Below are 23,253 nucleotides of genomic sequence, written 5' to 3' on the forward strand. Positions count from 1 at the left end.
TCAGGGTTGGAAGGGATCTCAGGAGGTCATTTAGTCCAACCCCCAACTATCCCTCAGCCCTGCTTGCCTTCTCCTCACCTATTTCTCCCATTGGAGAGTATCTGGAGCGCATGGGGGTTATTTTTAGCATTAAGGGCGGGGCATGACATGCGTCACCGCTGTTCACATCAGGATACCTTGGTTGGCAGCGATGAAAATTCCAAAGCAGCCAAACTTGGAGAAGTTTCCACCTGTATTGTGCATTTGGTTACAGTAGGAATAAAGCCCGGCCGTAAAGATGAACTTTTCATTTATCCACAGTAGTTTGTTAAGGAATTAAAGTGCATCTGTTCTTCCAGAGTCATAATAAAGATTTCTGCAGTTTTGTATAGGAGAAGGGAGTGTGAACCACTGTGCTCTTACACAATCCATGATTATAATTATAGGCTCTCCTACGAGAAAGAAGCTTAGAAGAAAAAGAAAATTGCAAGGACTGAATAGTGAATTGAATCTTAAATCTTTAGAGGAAGAGAAGGGAATACACACATCCCACTTCAAATATTGGCTTGAAACCATATATTCTTTTTCATATTCAGATCCATTGATCCTTACCAGGGGTCTTTAGTTAACCAGAGATTTGGGGGCAGTACCAGACCTGTCCATCTCTGGAGTGAAGACTAAGAGTCAAATTTTTAAAGATATTTAGGTGCCTAACTCCCATTGATTTCAATGGGAGTCAGGTGCCAGAATACCTTTTAAAAATCTGGCCCTAAGCCCCTCCCGCTGATGGGATAGACAGTTTTTTCCCCTCCACCTCTGCCTGGGAAGGGTCCAGAGCTCATTGCCATAACACTACATCTGCAAGACCCCGTGTAACGTGCGTCACCCTGGACCTAAAGTCTGCAGCAGTCTGGTGCGGTGGGCTGGAAGAGCTGTGGCAGCTTTATTTATAATTTTTAAACAAGAAAGATACTGTCTTTGAATTAGGACAAAGAGTCTGGTTGCTGTGGCAGATCTCCTTAGGCAGGGAGGGTCCTGGTTGATTCTCCACTCCAGGAAAGCTCAATCCCCTCCCCAGCTTGGTAGGGGGAGAGAGCTTCCATCCCTGCACGCCCTCCACATCAAGGGCAAACTCAGTGGCAGCAGAGTGGAGCCTCAATCCAATAGCATCATCCCTCTTAACAGAAAGATTTGGATAACTGAAGACAGTCCCCCTTTGAGCCCCCAGATCATTCACAAGACACGCATCTTCTTTGCCCGTCTCAATGGTCTCTGTTCAGAAGACTTTCTATTCCTAGCAAACCCAAAAGACTGCCAATCTGACTCTTGTCCTAATTGACAGAACTGCTAAGGTTCTGCCACACAGAAAAAAATCCCCTAACTCGGGGTCCAGTAGGTCATCCAGAACCCTGGAAGGCAAAATTTGTCAGCCTGGAATTTGAGAAGGAACAGTTACAGTAGAAGAGAAAAGGATTCTCCATTCAAGTGATTTCCATGCTAGGGGACATTGTGCCAGTGGAAAACACTCCTCCATTTGGTTGGATTTTAAACACAGATTCAGGGATCAAGAGAGCTGATGCAGATCTGTAAGGATTGTTGAGATTCTGGAATTTTTGCCCAATGGTGTCTCCATGAACTTCAAGGTAAACACCCTGAAAATATATCCCTCGCCCCTATTGAGAGTTCTGGAGTCATCGAGACCAGGCAAGATTTCCTCTCAGCCAGTCATCGAAAGGTTTCTTGGAGCATTGCCTTTGTTCTCCACTGGTCCCCAGGGGACATTGATCTAGTTTGATGATCCTGTCAAGCACCCTTTTAAGCCTTTCTTCTCAGTCTCTTTTTACTGAGACTTGATATATTATCTTGAGAGGCACAACAGCATCGCCCCTTTCCTCCATACCTGTATAGAGCCATGAGATGTGCTATGTACCACTGCAGGTGTCTAATCTCCTCTTACTGACGCGTTGCGGGGTGGCGGCAGAGAGGAAGAATCTGCACCCTTTGACCAAAGGGTGCGCGTAACTCAATGAGTCGCACTGCCGTCTCCTTGCCGCAGGGTCTGGATTACAAACCCCACTCCTGGCGGGGTACTGACCTCATGGCCAGTGGCTGACACTGCCGCGGGAAGAGGGTTTGGGGGATGCCGATGCTCATTCAGCAGAGCGCTCCCCTTTCCTTTAGACACTGCACTGTGGTCAGTTCTGCTCATCTCAAGTAGCTGTCAAGCAGGCAGTGAAAGATTCCATGGTATTATCTGCAAGTGGTGGCATCCAGGATGATGTACCCCAACTCATTAAACTAGATGGCAGCGTCTGAGACAGTCTGTGGGCTAACGGATTGTCCAGTTACTGTTCTACCAATATCTCACTAATTGCTTTGTAAAAATACAGAGATGCTGCTTACGAAGGGTGCTCTGTAGAACCAAATTCTCTTGCATCAGATGGTCTCATTTCCCACGATATAATAAAAGTACAGCGAGTAACAGAAACAAGCGGAGCTTTCTTTCCCAACAGAATAAAAATAATGAGGAGTGGAAGGGAAATGATTGTGCTATACACAGACTGCTAGTTTGACCAGCGACTGTACCTGCATTACATTTAGGTAGCATGACATGTCTGTACTCAGAAAAAGGAGCATGATGGAACCAGTAGGGAAACCGAACCTTTCACCTCTGGAAGATAATTATTCCAGGCCAAGGTGGAGATTTTTCTTCATCAGGGCAGTATATCAGAATGAAGCTTGTAGAGCAGCTGCGTGCATTTAACCTGATTTCTGAATGAATAAAGGCCAGGGCTGCTCGGATAAGGGTAACAAGTATGGGAAACATTAAGACTTTAATAGAAGAATAATTATTGTCCTTGCCAACAGAATATTTGCTCTTACATCTGTATAATATTAATCTTGAAGGTCTCTTTTTTTGCATTTCTCATGACAGCCCTGCTAAGCATAGGGGGAGGGGTGGGTAAGGTTGTGTGTCTGTGTATGGGGACATGCCTTCTGTTTAAAAATGTCAATGAAGACATTTCAGACTATTGATGAATATCCTCTAGAATGTAAGGAAGTCCCATGCCATCTCACGGAACAGGACTCTCTAATGGTAATATTGCCTTGAAAATTACAGCCTACCTAGTCTGAGAATGATTCAGGGTAATTACATTAGTGTTGCCGGAGAAATGAAAAGGAACACTTTCCATATTACCTAATAACAAGCTCTGCTGGTCTGTACGCCTTAAATTATTTCCATGAAGAACCTGCAAATGATAGAAATCATCAGACTAATTAGCAGGTGTGGGTTGATGGGGGCGGAGTGTATTGCATGACAATCGGTGTTTGGCTGAAGGGGCAGGCAGCACTGTTGCTGCTGGGGAAATAGCCTTGGTGAGACATGATGCAGAGGTTTTCTGATTAGTGAAGTTAGGATCTATAAATGAGTTCAGGGAATTCACAGGTCCTGGACCTGGAGAATCGCCTATCACAAGTACTTTGGGTCAGCATGTATAACACTGAGCATTGTCCACGTTATTGGCAGGTTACACCTGGGAAGCTGACTCAGAAATTTCCCCAGCCTCCAGCCCTTCTCCGTGCAGGAAATGAAAACTCTGTGGGTATGTCTACATTGCAATAAAACAAGCGTGACTGGCCCATGTCAGCTGGCTAGGCAGCCGAGCTATCACATTGTAGTATAGACATTTGGGCTCAGGCTGGAGCCTGGGCTCTGGGACCCTCCCCCACGTGGGGTCCCATAACCCAGGCTCCAGCCCAAACCCAGACATTTACACTGCAATGTTATAGCCCCGCGAGCCCAAGTCAGCTGATATGGGCCAGCCGTGGCTTTTCATTGCAATGTAGACATACCTCGCCATACCCACCGCCTCCTCTTGTGGCTTCTAATCCACCTCGGGGGCCGGTCTGATAGTGGGACCGGGAGTGCAGAAGGGTCCTCTGTCAGATCCAGGCGTTTGGCAGCAAGTGTGCAGTAATGGCAATGACCTGATAATTCTCCGAAGGCTGAGCGCCAACGCGCTAAATCTCTGGCTGCCTAACACCTGGGAATGTGATGCTTGTTTTGTGTCAGCAGGGTGTGGTGCTTCATCACAGAGCAGAGATGGGAGGATTTATACCGTTCGGATCCACTTTCACTGTATTGTCCCCAGCCCTTAGGGCAAACCAGGCCGTTCAGAGCCTCACCTCTCCGCTCACCGGGCCAGCTTCTGTCTACATCTGGGGGAAATCCATTGGCTCCAGTAACAAAGTTGAGGTCATTGGAGTTACTCTGGGTTTACCGAGGTGTAACCGAGGGCAAAATCTGCCCCCCAGTCCTCTTTTAAGATTTCAGTTTTTGTTCCTCTCGGAATGGCTCTGCTGGCGTGTCTGTTATTTTAGCAGTGTTATAGAAGCCACTCAGACTACTGGATTAACTCAGCATTACTATCAGCACTGCGTTTAAGATGGGGCCCGTTTTTACCCTGTCTCGCTTTAGCTGTCAGCCTGCTGCTGTGTGTTAACTACAGTTGGGGACAAATTGCAAAAATCAGAGCCAGATCCAGAATGCTTTGAAGTCGGGGGGGATAGGTAAGGCTGGGATTGTCACTTATGCCTTGTACATGGCAGGTTGCAGGGCTGCTACTCGCGGGTGAGGCTTCTTTAACAGATATGGTCTGGTAACAGAGACACCGCAAGGCAGGGAGGGTCTCCGAGCCCGGGCTCCACCCCGAGCCCAAACATCTACACTGAAGGTGTTAGCCCCATTGCCCAAGCCAGCTGACCAGGGCTCTGAGACTCAATGCCAGGTTTTTTTTATCTCAGTGTAGACGTACCCCAAAGTGCTTTAACACTAAGGTCTGTTACACACACCACCACCTAGAGGCTGAATAGTATAATACAGTTTAGCATTCGATTACAGGGATCTTATGTCAGGTGCATATCCAGATTCAGTGGGGCTGCCCATTAAAGTGAAGCACATATTTGAATGCTTTGCTGGCTATCACAGGGCCAGAAAGCTCTGCACCTCCCGAGCCCCTGTGTATCCTCCCCTGGGGTTCAGTTACAGGGAATAAACAATACCTCAGATTTCTAGAGAGTGCTTTCTCCTTTTCTCCCTTCTGACCCTTTCAGCCACCCAGCCAGGCAGAGTCAAATCCTAGGTTTTGGTTCTGTGATGACTTGTGCCCTCACTTAATTATAGCCTGTGATCCCTTGGATCTCACAGGAGTCACTTTACTTGTTATAACATCGCATCCTTTCCCTCCTCCTTCGTCCCCTGACCCCCATCACACATTTCTCCGATGAGGTTCTCCCTATCTCCTATGAAATACCCACTGGATATTTTACAGACTACTGCCCATTGGTCATGCTGACCAATATTGTCTCGTATTCCCCCTTCTGGTCTATGTGTAACCATCTGTTGTCTCTTGTCTTGTACTTAGATTGGAAGCTCTTTGGGGCAAGGACTGCCATCTCAATGGTCTCAAGTTGCAGTGGGGGAGGTCTAGGTTGGATATTAGGAAACACTATTTCACTAGCAGGGTGGTGAAGCACTGGAATGGGTTACCTAGGGAGGTGGTGAAATCTCCATCCTTAAAGGTTTTTAAGGCCCAGCTTGACAAAGTCCTGTCTGGGATGATTTAGTTGGGAATTGGTCATGCTTTGAGCAGGGGGTTGGACTAGATGACCTCCTGAGGTCCCTTCCAACCCTGATATTCTATGATTCTATGATCTCTTTTGTTCTGTTTGTACAGCATCTAGCGCAGCAGAGTCCCAGACCATGAGTAGGGCTCCTAAGTGCTATGGTAATACAAATAATAAAGAATACTAATGAAGGCAGGCTATTGTAATAATTGCCATTGGTTAAACAAGATGGGGACCCTGTATTTTTTTCTGATTACATCCCCCCTCAGCACTGCTGGGAGAAGTCCTTTCACAGAGCCAATATGACCTTTCTTTTGTTTGCTATCCCTGACCAAAAGAGTTAACTTATCAGAGAGCTCAGTATCTACATTACCTCTGAATTTAAAGAGACCAGGCTCCCATCAATCCTAGACTTTTATCCTACATGAATTCATATATCACATATGAATAATTGTCACACATCTGTAACTAAGGTCCAAGCCTGCAACTGCTTATGAACACATTAAAACGGAGATCAAAATGTGTGAGAAATTACCTCTTCTCCTCATTCTCATATTTTGAAATAGTTAATGGGTTAATACTTACGAATAGTCAGAGGATGGGAAAACACAAGAGATTGCTGAATTATTTAATTCAGAATTTAAAAACGGTGTGCTGATTTCTTCCTCCAGCTCAGGTGCATACACACTGTAGCTCACCTGGCAGGTGCTTGCTTCCTGTTTTGTTGTGGTTTTTAGATGAAAGCTTTTGGAATGTCTCAATGAGACATTGGAAATCTCACTCCTTGAAATTGTCAGAGCACGAGAGCTGTGTATGTAGGGGGCAGGGTAGTGGTGGTGGTATGCAAATAGGTATTATCCATTAAGCTGAATTAATTGTGTATTTATATATCAATGGCAAGTATTGAAGAATGTGGTTTCAGCTACCAATGGATAACACTGTGAGCCTGACTACAGGTCAAGATTAAGTGCAACAAACTTTAAGTAACAGTTTCCAATTTCCTTTCCTCTTTTACGAGTATTCTAAACCTGTTGTGTTCTGGTTCCAGCCAATTTTGTGCCTAATTTTGGCCTTACACTGAGGAACATCTTAATACACAAATGGTCCCATTGAAGCCAAAGGTGCCACTTGTGGAGCAAGGCGCTACCCAATATGAATAAGGGTGGCATAATCTTGCCCCCTGCCAGTAGCGCACAGGATTGTGGACCTTACATGGATAACTTTAGTGCAGCAGCCAGAGCTTCTGTGAATTGCCTGGCGGCGAAGCTTTGCCATACAAAATGGAAATCCTGACACATTTCGATCTCTGATTTCTAGGATACTGGAGCTTTTATATTATTTATTTAGTTCTGATATTGCAAATATCTCCAATGTTCTTTGAGTCCTCCAAGCCCTGTCAGCACTGAGAAATAATGGTAGGTATGTAGATAATTATGTCAATATCATCTCAAGTTTATGCTTCACGGTTCATAGAGCTTAGGTAGCATTGGAGGCAACACAAAGGATGGCTCAATGATTATAAACCTAAGTGCCTTTAAGCCGCAGTATTGAGGCTTGAAAACATTTAAACATAATGTGTACAAATGAGAAGGGATGAAAACAACTCCGGCAAAATGGCTGAGCTCCAAGGATCTTTTTATGTGTTTCTTGATGACAAAATAGTTAGACGGTAACGCAATTCACATTCAGATGCCCTTAAGTACCAGTGAGGTTTGTGTGATGCCTCACAGTTTTAATGTCAATATTTATACACTTGGCCTACTAATTATACCATTGCAAAAAAAAAAAAAGAGGCAATATTAATGCTATACTTGCATCATGCCATTAATGCAGAAACTATGCTATAATTAGGAATTATGGTGTGACAGACTGACCGTATCCTGGACTAACCTTAGAAAATTAAGATAAACTTTATGGAATTATTGAATTAGGTTTAACACCTTTGGTGTCCATTGTATTAAAAATGCAATTGCTTTGGTGTTATTGTAGGATTATCTGTAACTTTTCTAGGGATTTGATTAATGTAAATGTTAGGAAGTTGCAAAAACTGGGACACTATGTGGGAAGTGGGTTTCTTGGGAAGTACTTGGAAGGCCTTTGGAAACTATGCATTGTGGAGAGACTCATTGTCTGCTAATTATGTACTCCTGGAAACTTCAGATCAAAGATCCTGGAACTGTATAAAGAGTGGACTAAACTTTTCATGTGTGTGCTAGTTCTCAGCTGAGACGGTTATGAGCTTGTGACCACAAAAGAAACCTCTTTGGGTGTATGAGACAGCTTGGGGGGAATTTCCAGTAAGCTTAGTAGCATGCGTATAGGTTCTTTTATTGTTTTTAATATGTTTTCTCTGTAGTGCTTATACCCTAAGAATAAATATACTGGCATAGGAACTGTTATGTGGTAACTTATAACCACTGGCTATCATTCTGATGTTAGTCTCTGAAGAGAAGGAAAGAGAAGCCTGCTTAGGCAGCCTGTCTTTTGCTGGGAAAATCACAGTATAGTCAAGGAACTGTGCAGCGTGGAGATACCCTGATCAGGAGGGAGCGCGACATGTGTCTCTAGAAGAACATAAAAATGGCCATACTGGGTCAGACCAAAGGTCAACCCAGCCCAGCATCCTGTCTTCCGACAGCGGCCAATGCCAGGTGCTTCAGAGGGAATGAACAGAACAGGTAAACATCAAGTGATCCATCCCCTGTCACCCATTCCCAGCTTTTGGCAAACAGAGGCTAGGGACACCATCCCTGCCCATCCTGGCTAATAACCATTGATAGACCATGAACTTATCTAGTTCTTTTTGGAATCCTGTTATAGTCTTGGCCTTTACAGTATCCTCTGGCAAGGAGTTCCACAGGTTGACTGTGCATTGTGTGAAAAAATACTTCCTTTTGTTTATTTTAAACCTGCTGCCTATTAATTTCATTTGGTGACCCCAAGTTCTTGTTTTATGAGAAGGAGTAAATAATGTTTCCTTATTTACTATTATATCGATATCCTCATTTAATATGAGTCACTCTAGTTCATCCATCTTATCATTTAGACTTCTAGTATTTGTAAATAAGCACTTCAAAAACTTGTCACTTGTTAGCTGTCTGCCATTACATGATGTAATTGAATGGGACTTTTTTCATTTGATTGTTTCTCATCAGATCCTACCTGTATTTTATCATCTTCCGTCCTCTCCTCTTTACTAGGACATAGAGAATCTCCATTAATAGATCCTCCCCAAAGGGATGCCTCTGTCCGAACCACATGCTCCTCCGCACCTGTGGGCTTTCCCTCAGCCCTTAGTTTAAAAACTGCTCTAAAACCTTTTTAATTTTAAGTACCAGCAATCTGGTTCCATTTTGGTTTAGGTGGAGCCCATCCTTCCTGTATAGGCTCCCCCTTTCCCAAAAGTTTCCCCAGTTCCTAATAAATCTAAACCCCTCCTCCCTACACCATCATCTCATCCATACATTGAGACCCCGCAGTTCTCCCTGTGTAACTGGCCCCGTGCGTGGGACTGGAAGCATTTCAGAGAATACTATCATGGAGGTCCGGGTTTTCAATCTCTTACCTAGCAGCCTAAATTTGGCCTCCAGAACCTCTCTCCTATCCTTCCCTATGTCATTGGTACCTACATGTACCATGACCACCTGCTCCTCCCCAGCACTACACATAAGTCTATCTAGATGTCTTGAAAGATCCACAACCTTCACACCAGACAGGCAAGTCACCATGCAGTTCTACCGCTCATCACAAACCCAGCTATCTATATTTCTAATGATCGAATCGCCCATTACTAATACCTGTCTCTTCCTAATAACTGGAGTTTGCACCCCTGGAGAGGTATCATCAGTGCAAGAGGATACCACGACATCATCTGGAAGGAGGGTCCCAACTGTGGGATTGTTTCCCTCTGCTCCAGTTGGATGTTCTCCTTCCCTGAGACTTTCATCCTCCTCAACAGCACAGAGGCTGTCAGACCGGGGGTGGGACCATTCTACTGTGTCCCGGAAAGTCTCATCTGTGTCCCTCTCTGTCTCCCTTAGTGCCTCTAGCTCAGCCACCCTGGTCTCCAAAGCCCATACATGGTCTCTGAGGACCAGGGGCTCCTTGCACCGGATGCACACATACGCCACCCAGCCATAGGGCAGGTAATCATACATGCTGCATTGGGTGCAATAAACCGGGTAGCCCCCACTCTGTTGTTGGACTTCTGCCTGCAGTCTCCTTTTACTTCTGCATCTCGTTCCTTTGTTGATGTTTTGTTTTTAATCGGGGGGTGTTTATGGCTTTAAGTTTAAAGAATGTTTAGTGTATCTTCCCACACACACACTCTCCCTCGCAAAACTCCCCTGTTAGCTGTTCCTGTTCACTAGCTCCTCTGGTCGCTTAGGAGTGGGCCTTTTAAAGCTCTGGTCTTCCTGAGTAGCTCTCCCCTCCCCGCCCTCCGGTTAAGGGTTGATGGTGCTAAGGGGCTTAGGGATCAAAGCCTCATTAAGAAGCTCTCAGTCTTGCTTAGCAGGCTTCTAGGCTTAGCACACACAGGGTCAGCACACGGTCCTCCAAACAAACAGACCACAGGGTATATTTCAGTCAAGCAGCAAGCACACCACAAACACACACACACACACACACACTACAGACAACAAACTTACCTCAAGGGTCATGTAATCGCTCCCCCTTCACCTGGAGAACTCTCTCGCAACTCCACCCAAGAGCGGTAGCGGCTAGGGAAGCCTGAGAGCAGGTGCCCTTGCTAAACCCGTAAGAGGAAATACAAGTGCAAGTGCCTTGAACTGGGACATAGGAACATTGGGGGAAGAGATTATTTTCATTTCTAGTAGGGGATGGAGCCCTCTTGAGTATTTGAAGCAAAGCACGAGTACCATGGTAAGTACTGAGTCAACCTACAGCAAAGGGTCAAAATGGTCCCACTAGAGCTGGGGTCTCAAACTCAGTTTACCTTAGGGCAAGTGCCAGTCCTCAAATCTTCCCAGCGGACCGTCACTCATGCCGCCCAGAATCCGCCCCCCAAAAAAACTCTGCCCCTCACCTGCCTAAGACTCTGGGATGGAATTTGGGTGGGGGAGGAGGTCTGGGGTAGGGGATTGGGGTGCAGGCTCTGAGAGGGAGTTTGGGTGCAGAAGGGGTGAGAGGTTGGTGTCTGGGAGGGAGTTTGGGTGGGGGAGAGGGTGTGGGGAGGGGTCGCAGGCTCTGGGAGGGAGGTTGGGGGCTGGGGGCGTGTGGGGACGGGGCGCAGGCTCTGAGAGGGAGTTTGGGGGCAGGAGGGGGTGTGGGAAAGGGGAGGGGCACAGGCTCTGGGAGGGAGTTTGGGGGCAGGAGTGGGTATGTGGGGAGGGGGAGCAGGCTCTGGGAGGGAGTTTGGGGGCAGGAGGGGGTGTGGGGAGGGGGTGCAGGCTCTGGGAGGGAGTTTGGGAGGGAGGGGGTGTGGGAAAGGGGAGGGGCGCAGGCTCTGGGAGGGAGTTTGGGGGTAGCAGGGGGTGTATGGGGACGGGGCACAGGCTCTGGAAGGGAGTTTGAAGGCGGGAAGGGGGTATGTGGGGAGGGGGCGCAGGCTCTGGGAGGGAGTTTGGGGGGAGGGGGTGTGGGAAAGGGGAGGGGCGCAGGCTCTGGGAGGGAGTTTGGGGGTAGCAGGGGGTGTGTGGGGACGGGGCACAGGCTCTGGAAGGAAGTTTGGGGGCGGGAAGGGGGTATGTGGGGAGGGGGCGCAGGCTCTGGAAGGGAGTTTGGGGGTGGGAAGGGGGTATGTGGGGAGGAGGTGCAGGCTCTGGGAGGAGGTCGGGGGTGCGGCGCTTACCTGGGGCTCCAAAGCGGGGCGGGCCAGGGGGTCCCCACGCGCTTGTGCCCCCAGGCACCACCCCTGCAGCATCCCATTGGCTGCAGGGGCGATCGGGGCGGGGGCAGCGCACGGAAGCACAGTCCTGCCCCACCCCTGGGCTGCAGGGACGGGCCAGCAACCACTGGAGCAAGAAGGCAGACACCGCTCAGCTCTGCTGTGCTGCTGGGGCCCCAGGGGGGGCGGCGAGTGCCCGGGGGTGGCAGGCGGGGCCAAGGAAGAGACCCGGCCCCAAAACTGCTAGAGCCCGTCGGGCCACATTGGGGAGGCTCACGGGCTGGGAGTTCGAGACCTCTGTGCTAGAGCCTTGCTACTCACTGAGGCCCGGCTCCAGCAAAGCACTTAAGCGCATGCTTAAATTTAAGCACATAAGAAGTCCTACTGAAAGTTAGTCGCCCTGTTTAAGTATGTTGTTTACTGGGGGCCCAGGTGAGATAGGATAGAAGGCAAAGGAGTGGTTTAGTCTGGCAATCGCTTTTTCAAGTGCCTGATATTCCAGTATAACAAAATATCTACATTATCTGAATCTGCAGTTCATTTTATTCTATTTTAGTTTGTTTATGCTAACAGATACCTGGGGTTTTACAGCGGTGGTGGTGGTTTGTTATTGGCTGGAGGCCCTGAAAGAGGATATCATTGTGGCCATTGCAGGCAGTTCTAGGAGACTCTCCTTTAGCTGGAATGATAATGCTTCCTATTTTGGATTGAAGAGACTGTGATTCATACTCTGTCAGGAGTTGAATCCTTACAAGCTGTGCAAATAAGAATGAAATGCTATCGCCATCGGTAACACTCAGGACAGCTGTATCCCTTTTGCTCAGCTCAGTGTTGTGCAAGATCATGCAGACTGAATGATTTTTTTCACTTTGGGCCAGAACCTGCTGGTTTTACTCATGCTAAGAGGCATGGTGCCGTTGAAATCAGTGGGATTAAGGTGCTGAGGGTTGCAGAATCTGTTCTATGTATGTAGGCTGCACAGTGCATTTTAAAATACAATATCTGGTTTAAACTGCTTTGTTTGGAGAAGTTACTTAATGGGAATGTTGGAGCCAAATGATGCCATCTTGCAGAAAGTGACACTATGGGCCCAGTCCCACTTCCACTAAAGACACTGGGAGCAGGCCCGGTTATTGTAACGTCAGCGGTCTTTTAAAGCACTGCGGACAGATGTGATCCTGCAGGTAACTCCCAGGGAGGTTTTGCAAGATCCTGCTCACAGGATATGAATGGCAGGTCTCCTTCTTGAATGATGAGCAAGTCCTTACTGTGGACTTGATGCAAAGCCCACTAAAGTCAGTGGACTTTCCGTTGGCTGCAATGGGCATTGGATCAAACCATATACAAACCTCTCACTTACAAGGTTTGTATACTTTTGACTCTTGACTGTGTTTAAGTCTCATATAAACACTCCAGCCGGACTACGCGCCTCAGTAACTCAGAGAAAAGAATAAACTGATGAAACTGGTCTACATGGTTTTGAAAGAGAACGTGAAGGGAAAAAATATTACTCTCTCTCTTTAAACTGTCTCTTTTCTGTATTGTTACCTTGACAACTCTGCTGCTGTTTTTCATCTTTGGTGGGACTTAACTATGGTGAAAGAGGGGGACATCCCTGTATGTTTCCACATCTACTCCAGCTTCCTTCACAGGCACGTGTCAATTACAGGGCATCTAAAGCAACAGAAAACCGTGTTCCTTATGGTGACCTATGGTGTCATCTGGAAATTATTACAGATACTAAGAACTGGGACCCATTCTGATTAAAGGTACAACATCATGTCTTTTTGTTTAAGCCAAGACCACAGTAATGTTAATTTCCTGGAAGAAGAGATTCAAAGTGCTTTAAATATTTTTCAGGGGTTAGCACAGCTCGAGAGCAGGGAGGAATGAAAGTGCTTGAAAAATAATTGTATTATTTTTGGTATAAGCAGCTACAGGAGTGTATGTCAAGATTAGGGTACAGCTCTGATGTGCTGAGCTGAGTCTAGAGGGGATAAAAATATCCTTTCTTTTCTTGCAATTGAAATTTCACTAGAGGCAGAGGCAAAGGTAAGGGGAATGTGGTGGTGAATTGAAATTTGAATCCCTATCTTACTTTGCTTTTATTAGGGCTGGAAAAGCTGCCTGCTAACCCAGATCAGCCCAAGGCCGTTGATACTGGGAAATGTTAAGAAACAGTAGAGATAGTAGTGGCAAAACCTACCACTCTCAAGAAAAGTTGGTGAAGAAAATGACTAACATTCATATTTGTTGTCAAAATGGCTCGCTTTGTAGTTGCAAACACAAGACATGCAGAACCCCCCACCCCAGGCTCAGTGCAGGGGTGTGTCAGGGGGAAGGGCTCTTGAACGCAAAACGCATGTGTTTTCAATTGATATCTGGAGCCAGACCAGTAGCTGTAACTTGGCCTGACAAAGCCTTATTGAAGTACAGACAGAGTGTAGTTTCAAAGCAGTTAGGAAAAGAACGGGAATGCTGTTCAGGAAATTCTTCAGGCATGGGCAGGGGCTTGGCTGCAAGTCTGCTGGTGGAAAATCTGACAGGGGCAGCTTCTGATCACAGGCACAGGCTAGGCCTCGTGCTGGTCTGAAAGCAACACGGCATCTTCTTGCGTACCCCCAGCACACGCCACGATTGTCTATTTTGCATCTGGCGACTGAAAGAGAGGTAAGAGGGCTATTGTTCTTTCTCTGTACAATTGGTTTGTTTTGCTGTTCTTTTGTTCTGGCGCAGGAGAGGCTGTTTCCTTTCAGCAAATTGTTTAGAGAGGAAGAATTTGGGAATATGCGGTTGTGGCATGTTTGCTAAAGAATCCCACTAGTTTTGGGTTGGGTGTCAGTTTCTTTCTAACTTTTCTTTCACGCTAATCCTGCAGCCAATTCAACTCTTGCCTCTAAGTGTGCAGATGTTTGCAGACGCACTGACCAAATGATTCCCAACTTTTTGTTTTTCTAACGCAAGTCTGAGTGCAGCCAAAGAGTATTTTAAGGGCATCAGCATGTGTGTGTGTGTAACAAAAAGACAAGACAAAAAGTACTGTAGTCCAAATGCAGTCCGTGGATATTATACACAGCACATTGTCTGCAATAGTAATAAATGCATATGTAAAATAGCATTTTTGATGGGCTTGGGGGGTGTCGGGATCGGCTATTGCTAAATGTTCCTGTTATGGATTCACCAAATAATATATTGAGATTGTTAGAACAGGAGGTAATCTTGTTCCAATCATCACTTTATGATTTTTCAGCAATGTTTTTCTCTTTTCCAACATTTGCTTCTGTATTTGTTAGAGCACCAGCCAAATAAAGCACATTAAACAACACAAAACCCAGTCTAGGGAGATTAGAACTAAAGACTTTAATTTAACTTGTATTTCCGCTCTAGCTGCACATTTTCTTAGGATTAAGCTTCTTTCCAAGAATAACTAAGACACATTAATGACAAATAATTTCCCTGTTTAGCAGACTGCCAGATTTGTGCTTTACTCCCTCATCCTCTCTGTTGCAGCATTAAAGCTGGAGGCTTTCCTCTGCCGTGATAGCATCTCCTTCTAGGCTGTGGTAGTGTCTGGAAGTTAGGGCCAATGAAAATGTCAGAAGGCAGGCTCTGTTCTAGCTTCAGCCTGCCTCGCCTCAGACTCTCACCAAGCAGACGTTTGATGTGCTGGGGATGCTTTTGAGCCAGGCTATGTGGGTAGGGTTAAAAAGAGAAGGTAAGATAGCGCTGCATTACCAAAAAGGGCGGGGCAAACGTGGGGCTGAGTCAACCGCAGGTCAGGAAAATAGGCCCAGAGCCTGCTTTTCCTGTTGGCCGGCAGGACCCTACAGTAGCCGAGTGTGACCCACGACATTCTCAGTGACAAAATGAGGTTGATAACCAAAGCTGATCAAGCCCAGTGTGGGATTGACTGGAGCCTCGCTCTGTGACGCCAATGAAGGACTGCTTTGTTGGCTAAACCAGAGCAAGGCGGAATAGTCAGGAACCCGTGGGTAGACGCAATGGTGTAAAGTAGATAGTAGATTTGTTCCTTGAATGAATTTTGGGCAGCTTTGGGGCAGAGCCCTGGGGCGTGCATCACACCATGGGAGAGCCAGTCGCACAGAGAGGCAACCAACACACCCATGCGCTCCCTAGCTTCAGAACGGGGCGGAGGGGAGGGACAGATTTATGGGGGAGGTGTGGCAGCTTCCTCACTGGCTGTAGTAGCCGCTGCTTCTTTCTTTGCTGGAGGCTGTCTGCAGACTCAGGTCGATGTCGGTGCATAAGTTATGTCCTGGTCACGTTTTCAAGATTTCCTGTGACCAGGACACACATTTTTTAAAGTGAAACTCCTGCAGCGTCTGAGGATACAATATTGCATTTGCTGGAGAAGGTAACATGCCAAGATAGAAGGAAATGCGGCAACCTGCAGCTGCATTAGCAACAGCTGTGTCCAACATGTATTCTGGAGTAGCAGCTAGAGAGCAAAGGTTCACGTGGCCTTGTTCAGATTTTCATTTGGTCCATTAGCAGTGAGACATTGGTTTAAAACAAAGGCTTGTGCAGTTCACTGAGCAAGGAGAGCACATCTTTGAAGGATGGGATGACCTGTAGTTACTATGGAAATTACATTAACACTCAAGATTTTAGAATAAGATAGCTGGAAGGGAGGAGGAGCTGGATTCCAGAGACTATCAAGAGATGAATCTGTGTTGAGTCTATTTACATCAAGAGTTTTCAAAATAGAGCTTGGGGGGATTTGAAAATTTTTGAGGTATCAAAAAATATTCCTGTTCCGAATCGGAACAAAGAGTCGAAAACTTGGAATTTTTGAAAAATTCCTTCCTCCACCGCCCCCCTCCCCTCCCACACACAGAAAAAAACCCACGGTTTGGGTCATTCAAAAAGTTTCTTTTGATAAGTTTGAAACCTGTTGTTTTGATTTTGATCATTTTAATTTTTTAAAGTTTTTAAAAATTCTAATAAGCTTAGTTTTTCAACCAAAAAGTATTTTTGAACAGACAGTATTCTTCATTCTGAAAATTTCAAAATGTTCTGTTTTGACAATTTCAAACATTTTAAAATGGTTTTTTTCTGAATCAACAAATTCATTGAAACTGACCTCCCATGAAAAGTTTCGGTTTTGACAAATTGGTATATTTTGACACACACACAAAAAAAAAAGTGTGACAAAAGATTCCTGACCAGTTTTATTTCAGAGGATTGTGGAGGAAGAGAGGTTAGTGCACAAAGTAGATCAGAGATTAAGTTTTCTGACTGTGGAGACAGAGAACAGATTAGTGATACTCTTACACTTGCCAGAATCAGGATGGGTATTTTAAAGAGTATAATGTCCTTTGTTCACAGTGAAACTCACCGATAAGGGTTACTGAAAAAGAAAAAAAGGTTTCCATAAGAATCAGTTGTTTCCCCAAACCACTCCATGCACCTCACAGGTATGTGTAAAATCAGATGTCTGATGAGCAGAGAATGGACTAGACAGTGTTGTAGAAAACAGACATAGGAGAAAAATATCTTGGTATATATTTCACTCTTGTATCTGCTTCTCGTTGTTCAGGCTTTGTTAGGCAAGCTGGAGGCTGGAATTTATTGCTGCTTTCTAGATTCTTTGTGGAGGAGGCTTGTGCTGTGGTTTGTCCCAGGTCTAAATAATGTATGTTAATTGGAATGGGTTTTGGCTAATGAGACTAACGGGTTAATGAGCTGAGGGGAGGGGAGCAGGTGAGAGCGAGAGTGTTTCGTGGCTAGAGGGATACCATTGATAGAGAAAACATGGTTTCTTGGTAGCTCAAAACTGTATTGTCTGAGCCAAATTCTGTTCTCAGCTGTGCATAGGAAATTCACGTTGCTTTGAACACCATGGTGATGAGCACTATATAAAAGTCTCGACAGTGTTACATGCATGTTTTTAGGACAGAATTTGGCTTTAAAGTCTCCTCCCTCCGAAAAGAACCTTTGGGGACAAGTGAAAACAGCTACATTATGGCCTGGTGTCTTAATGTAAAGTACCAAAGAGGTCTTTATTGCACTCATAATAATGTTGGAGGTCCAAGTGCTCTGATGGACCACACCTTTTGCCACTGCATAGTTCTGTTGTGGCGAATGTACCAAATTCATCCGTTTAACTTCTTTGAGCAGCTTTGCTGGAATTACACCTGAGAGGCATTTGATCCAGAGTGTTTGGAACTGTATTTTTTTGTCTGTGTGAAAATCCATTAAAGGTTTGTGGGGAAAAGAGAACAGCTTTGAAACTGCTCTGTTGTGACTCATCCTTCTTCTCTCTTTTGGTCTCATCCTTTCTCTAGCACTCCCTCCTACCTCTTTATTTGTCCTCTTATTTCTTCTCATCCCGTCTCCTACTTTTCTCTCCCTGTTCTCCCTCCCTTCTCTCTATGTCCCCTATGCCTGTCTCTCTCTTCCCATGTATAGTTGTCGTGCACCAACGTATGAGGAAAGGAAATGATTTGGACTGGACTCCTGTGCTCACTGCTTTTCTTGGGGCACCTGTTTCATTCACAAAGAGTGAAGCTGAATGTAGGTTAGGTTGAACAAGTAGAACTTTATTAACCCGTGTGCATGGCTCCTTCCGTGTGACCGAGTTGCTTCCAGAGTCACTCCCCACATTCCCTATTCTGCTGGTGTCCCTCAATAACAGTCACTCCAGCAAACACGGGCCCTCTGACTCCATTTCCACTGATCATGGTACAGCACTTGCAGCCGTAGGAAATTAGCTAAACCTGCACTTGTGTACAGTTTGCACTATTGCAGGTATCACCTGGGGAAAACAAGAAGGAAGTAGTTGTGTTTAGGAATGTAACCACATGTTTTCACACAGGTAAGGAATGTGATTTGATGCCATAGTTTGCTCCCTTTGCAAGTTGCTTAAGACTTTCTTAGGTCAGACAATAAACTTCCTCTGGCCATAAGACACACATGCCTGGATGAGTCACTGTGTTTGAATGCAGCAGTGGCATAAAGGGGAAGGAGTGGAGGCCCAGTTTTTATACAGTGCATGACTGACCTGTGGAACTCACTGCCACAAGATATCGAAGCAAGATTTTAAAAAAAGGATTAGATGTTTATATGGGTGCTGCGGGTGTTTGTCCCTGCCTGCTGTATGGTTTGGAAATGGTGGATCATACAGAGATGGAAGAAAAGAAGATACAGGTAGTAGCAAATAATATACTGAGGTGATTGGCAGTCAAGTGGAGGTTAAACAGAATAGGCATGGGAGAAATTAGCAGGAAGATGAACTCCAGACTCTCAGTGATAGGCAGGGGAGCACATATTTAAGGTGAGTTGGACGTTTGATAAGAATGGGAGAAGAATGGCCAGCAAAGAAATCATGGGAGGAAAAGGATCAGAAGAAAGGACGTAGAAGACTGAGGATATGATGGAAAGACTCTGTCAAGAGAAGTTTGAAGAGAAAAGGACTGGAACTCCAAGACCTATAAACCAGGGTCATGGGCGGGAAAGAGCGGCAAAGCATTGTGGGCAACTCTAACTCCATGTAAATGGGAAAAGGAATCGAGAAGTGAAGAAAAGTGATTAGACGTCTGTATAGATAATGAGACCATCCATAGTTACGTAAGACAGGTTGATCTATAAAAGAGGTATAAATCCTCATGCTTCGGGATATAAACCACCATTAGTTGTCTGGGGTCAGAAAGGAACTTCCCCTATAGGCCTTTATGCAATTATCTATTATGGGGATTTTTCCACCTTCCTCTGATAATGGTCTTTGGGATGGCAGTTCCCATGTCCCAATGCCCAAGCCCGTTCTGTGAATCAGTAGAACAGCTGGGGATTAGAATTTAAAAGTTCCTTGATCAGTCCACTAGCTCATGCAAACTCAGGCAAATAAATAAATAGTCTGCAAAAGTATTGAGCCACTTTTTTAGCTCCAGCCTCTGATTCATATGCATTTGTTTTGTGCGAACAAACACTACCTGTAAGCTCAAATGGCTGTTTTGCCCACTTTGATCGTCACAGGGAAACTGCAGGGACAAATGCTGCCTCTCTCAAATCCCATGGAGTTCCAGATCAGGAGCCCCTCTTGCAAATGAGTGCGGAAGTGCACTTCTGGGGCGCTGCTTAAGGGGCTAAGACGGTCAGCACCTTTTTAGCGCGGACTTCTTGTGACGAGTTCTCCCCGGGGTTCCACTTGCAACTGAGATACCACTGAGCCCGCCTGTCCCACCAGCCTGGGTTCCCCTTACTCTGTGCTGCTGTGACAGGCTCTTGGCTCAAGCCCGCTTCCAGCACCACACACAGGTAGGGACACATCCAGGTGCAGCTACATTCACACAAATGCTGAGATCAGCTCTGCCTGGGAGAGCTCAGCGAGGAATTGCCCAGCACTGAAGTGCACGCTCCCTGGAGAGTAAACCCAAAATGGTATTGTCTTGCGCTGTGGAGGGAGATATGTACAGCTTTTTACACACACACACACACACACACACACACACACACACACACACACACACACACCATGCTGTAGAATGAGGTCAGTATAGTGGATTACAGCTTCAGCTGGGGTCTGCCTGCATTGGGTAAGAAGAGAAGCTGCGTCTGCCTCCGTTCTTCACGTCAGCAAGCAGCTCTCTGCAGTGCCCAACAGATGAGTGGGTCAGTATCGGAGCGGGTCATTTCCAAGAACGCTGATGACATTGCAGTGACAAAAGATGCAGACCTCCCAATGGAGGCAGAACTCCCCTGCCCCCAGTGTATTTCCTTTCAGTTTGAAATCATTTCGGTGCAAAACATTAATCATCTAGGCCCTGATAAAAGAAACCCCCACCCCCCGGCACAGGAAGGGCATTGATTCCTCCTCTTGGGACTCACTCTGTTCTGAGCCCTGATTTAGCCAACACAGCTTTGCCCGCCTGTAAATCTGCAGGAAATCTGATGACACTGGTGTTTCCAACGGAAATGTGTGCTGATTATTTTTTTTTTAAATCCTGCCCTGTAAAGATAAAACAACTTCTGTTCAATAAATTGATAATGCAGATACTGCAGCCTGAGCAAGACTAGCTCCAGCTGCATGAAACAGGAAATCAACAATCTGCTATTTCCACACAAGCAGGGCTTGATAAAAGCGAGAAGGCGCGTGTGAGACTGTAACTAATGAGACATGATATGATTTATAGAAAGTGGTTTCTATTTATTTTTTTTTTATTTGTGATCCCTTTCGGCCGAGTCTGCTTTCGGCAATCCTCAGCCCAAAACAACTGTTACAAAGGCCTCTGCAGATACCAAGGCCTTGCTGCAGAAAGTTGCAGGGAGAAATCTGTGTGGCACTCTCCCAGTGGCCTTTAAAGGTATGTCTATCCCCTGTTCCTGTGTGTATCCTCCCATTAGGAGTATGTCCCTTGGCCCGCGCCACTTCCAGCAGCTCCCATTGGCCAGAAGCAGCGAACCGCGGCCAGTGGGAGCCGCGATTGGCCGGACCTGCGGACACGGCAGGTAAACAAACCGGCCCGGCCCGCCAAGGGCTTTCCCTACACAAGTGGCGTCCCAAGTTTGGGAAACACTGGGAAATACAGCTAATATTGGGGGTAAGGCTGCCTGAGGCAAAGCCGAAAAGTTGCAAAGGGCAACCTCTGCAGTTCTGGATTTTGAGCAGGGTTGTAAGTGCGGCAGTGATTGTCTGATACTCCACGCAAGTGTCTTGAAACCCAGCGTGTGGAAAGATGGGACACTTTAATGCCGACATATTCAGTGGGTATGTTACTTCTCTGTTTTTACCACTTCTCTTAGAATATAAATTTTTCACCCGTTAACGTACAGTCAAACACTAGGCATGTCTATCCTTTCTCGAAACAAAAACCTAAAAGCTCAACAAATAACCCCTCCTCCGAATTTTCCTTTACAAATCAGTATTATGTATTTATAAAGGAAGAATCCTTGCAAAACAAAACACACTTCCAGATAATACTCTCTCTTGTGGTGCTTGGCTTGCAGCTTCTTGTTTAAGTTGGGAGAAATTGCCAAGATGTGAACTATAACTAGCATATTTTTATCTCCCACATAGAGTAGAATATTGATAGCAGATGCTTCTTGCTTCTTTTTCAGTTGCCTTGCAAAGCTTTTCATTCTACTCATTTGTTTAATATCTCTCAGCACTGTAAGTCCATCAGTATTTCTTTTCCCTTAGATAATGGACAGTCTGAGCATTTTCTTTTGTGGTCAGTGCAGTACGTTCCTTCTCTATGAATCCTATGTTATGTTCTTGTTATAAATGTAGGGTGGCCCCATATATGCTGCAGTACTGTATATGATACGTCACTGTTCAGAAGAGAGCTGCACAAAATGTTTGACGTGAACCACAGAAATACTCAAAATCAGCCCGTTTCTGTGGCTATGTGCTGTTCCCATAGAAATCTTTTGGTGTCTGCACGTTTACCAAAGTTGGACATGACATTTTCCCCACTCTCTGAATCACAAGGAGGGGGTACGGGGGGAGAGAGAGAGAGGAGACTGCGGGTTCCGGGGTGGGGCCAGAAATGAGGGGTTCAGGGTGTGGGAGGGGGCTCCAGGTTGGGGCAGGAGGTTGGGGTGTATGGGGGGGTGAGGGCTCTGATGTGGGGCTGGGGATGAGGGGTTTGGGGTGCAGGAGGTGGCTCTTCACACTATATTTAAGTATATTTTTGCAAGGGAAATCCCAGGCCCTTTGTCTCTGGGTTTATCTACCTTCTGGAGACATAGATTCCAGCTTCTGGATTGCTCTTAGATATCACTGCCTGGGAATCGCTATTTTTACTGACTGACATTTCTGCGCCTCTCATGATTCTAGGCTTAGTTTTGCAAGGAAATACAGTCCCTCATGTCTGAAAGACAATAAACTCAATCTTGCCACTGAGCAGGTAGGCTCAAAGGTAGGCAGAGGAGATTGTACTGTGTTGCCTGGTTGAGTCTCGTGATAGTTGGTGTCCTACATAAAGCCCCACCTCCTGGAGTCATGTTATTACTTGAGAATCAGCTCTCTTTGGTGTGTTTTTTTTTTTTTTTAAGCAAACGTCTAGCCCTCCAGGTTGTGGAGAAAAGTTTGAAAATGTGACGCAAGTGTACTCTCCGCTTAAAAACTAGAAGGCAAATAAACACCTCCCCCACCCCCTGCCAACATTTATTATTTTCAAAATCTTGTGATTTTTAAACCAATCTCACATTTTGGGGGGCCTGATTCGTGAATTTTGAATGCTTGAGTTGGCAGTACAGACACTAAGCCAGGGGCCGAACCTGCCATTGGTCTGAGTTGGAGGGGCACAACATGGGTGAGTATAGTGACTCAGAGCCAGGTGTGAGGTGTAGTGAAGGAGGAGGAAAAGCCTGCTGACCTCTCAATCTGTGAATGAAAATCTCCTATTTAGCCGTCCTGTTTCCCATCCCAGCACGCACATTGTACCAAAAGTTGGCACAAAGGCCAGAGAGCGGTAGTGATTCCTAAACTAGACCCTTTCAGACGGCCTCCTAGAATTGCCATCACCTGTGTCCTGTGTCGTGGTGGATAACACAAAATGGCCAAATAGCTCCAGCATTAGAGCAATGAGTTGTTCCGTTGCCAAAGATGCAACATGAACTTCAGCCCTGAAGCAAATGGAGTTACACGAAGGAGGAACTCGCGGTGGGCTCTGCATCAGTACCTCCTGCCTTAATAGCACAGTCTGGCCCCGGGAATACAAAAGCTCTGAGCAAAACTCCTCCTAAAAGCCAGCAAATACCCTGATAGTGGTAATAAAGATGTTGCTACCAAATGACTTCTCATTCCCATTAGGTTTTTGTTCTCACCATCTTGT

General features: G+C 45.9%; 1 protein-coding gene across 11 annotated transcripts in view; it reads left to right on the plus strand.

Moving 5' to 3' along the window:
• SGCD (sarcoglycan delta) overlaps positions 1–23,253 on the plus strand; it is a 504,512-nt gene that overhangs the window by 277,007 nt on the left and 204,252 nt on the right. Inside the window, exon 1 of one of the 11 annotated variants that reach the window (XM_005300015.5) lies at positions 13,778–14,125. The exons of 9 other annotated variants lie outside the window; for them this stretch is intronic. The gene's annotated coding sequence lies outside the window, so the exon portion shown is untranslated. Of the gene's footprint in view, positions 1–13,777; positions 14,126–23,253 lie in introns of those variants that run through there. One more of the 11 variants, XM_042850995.2, reaches the window with a different exon arrangement.

The sequence above is a fragment of the Chrysemys picta genome, chromosome 8 (genome assembly GCF_011386835.1).
Source record: "Chrysemys picta bellii isolate R12L10 chromosome 8, ASM1138683v2, whole genome shotgun sequence".
Lineage (NCBI taxonomy): Eukaryota > Metazoa > Chordata > Testudines > Emydidae > Chrysemys > Chrysemys picta.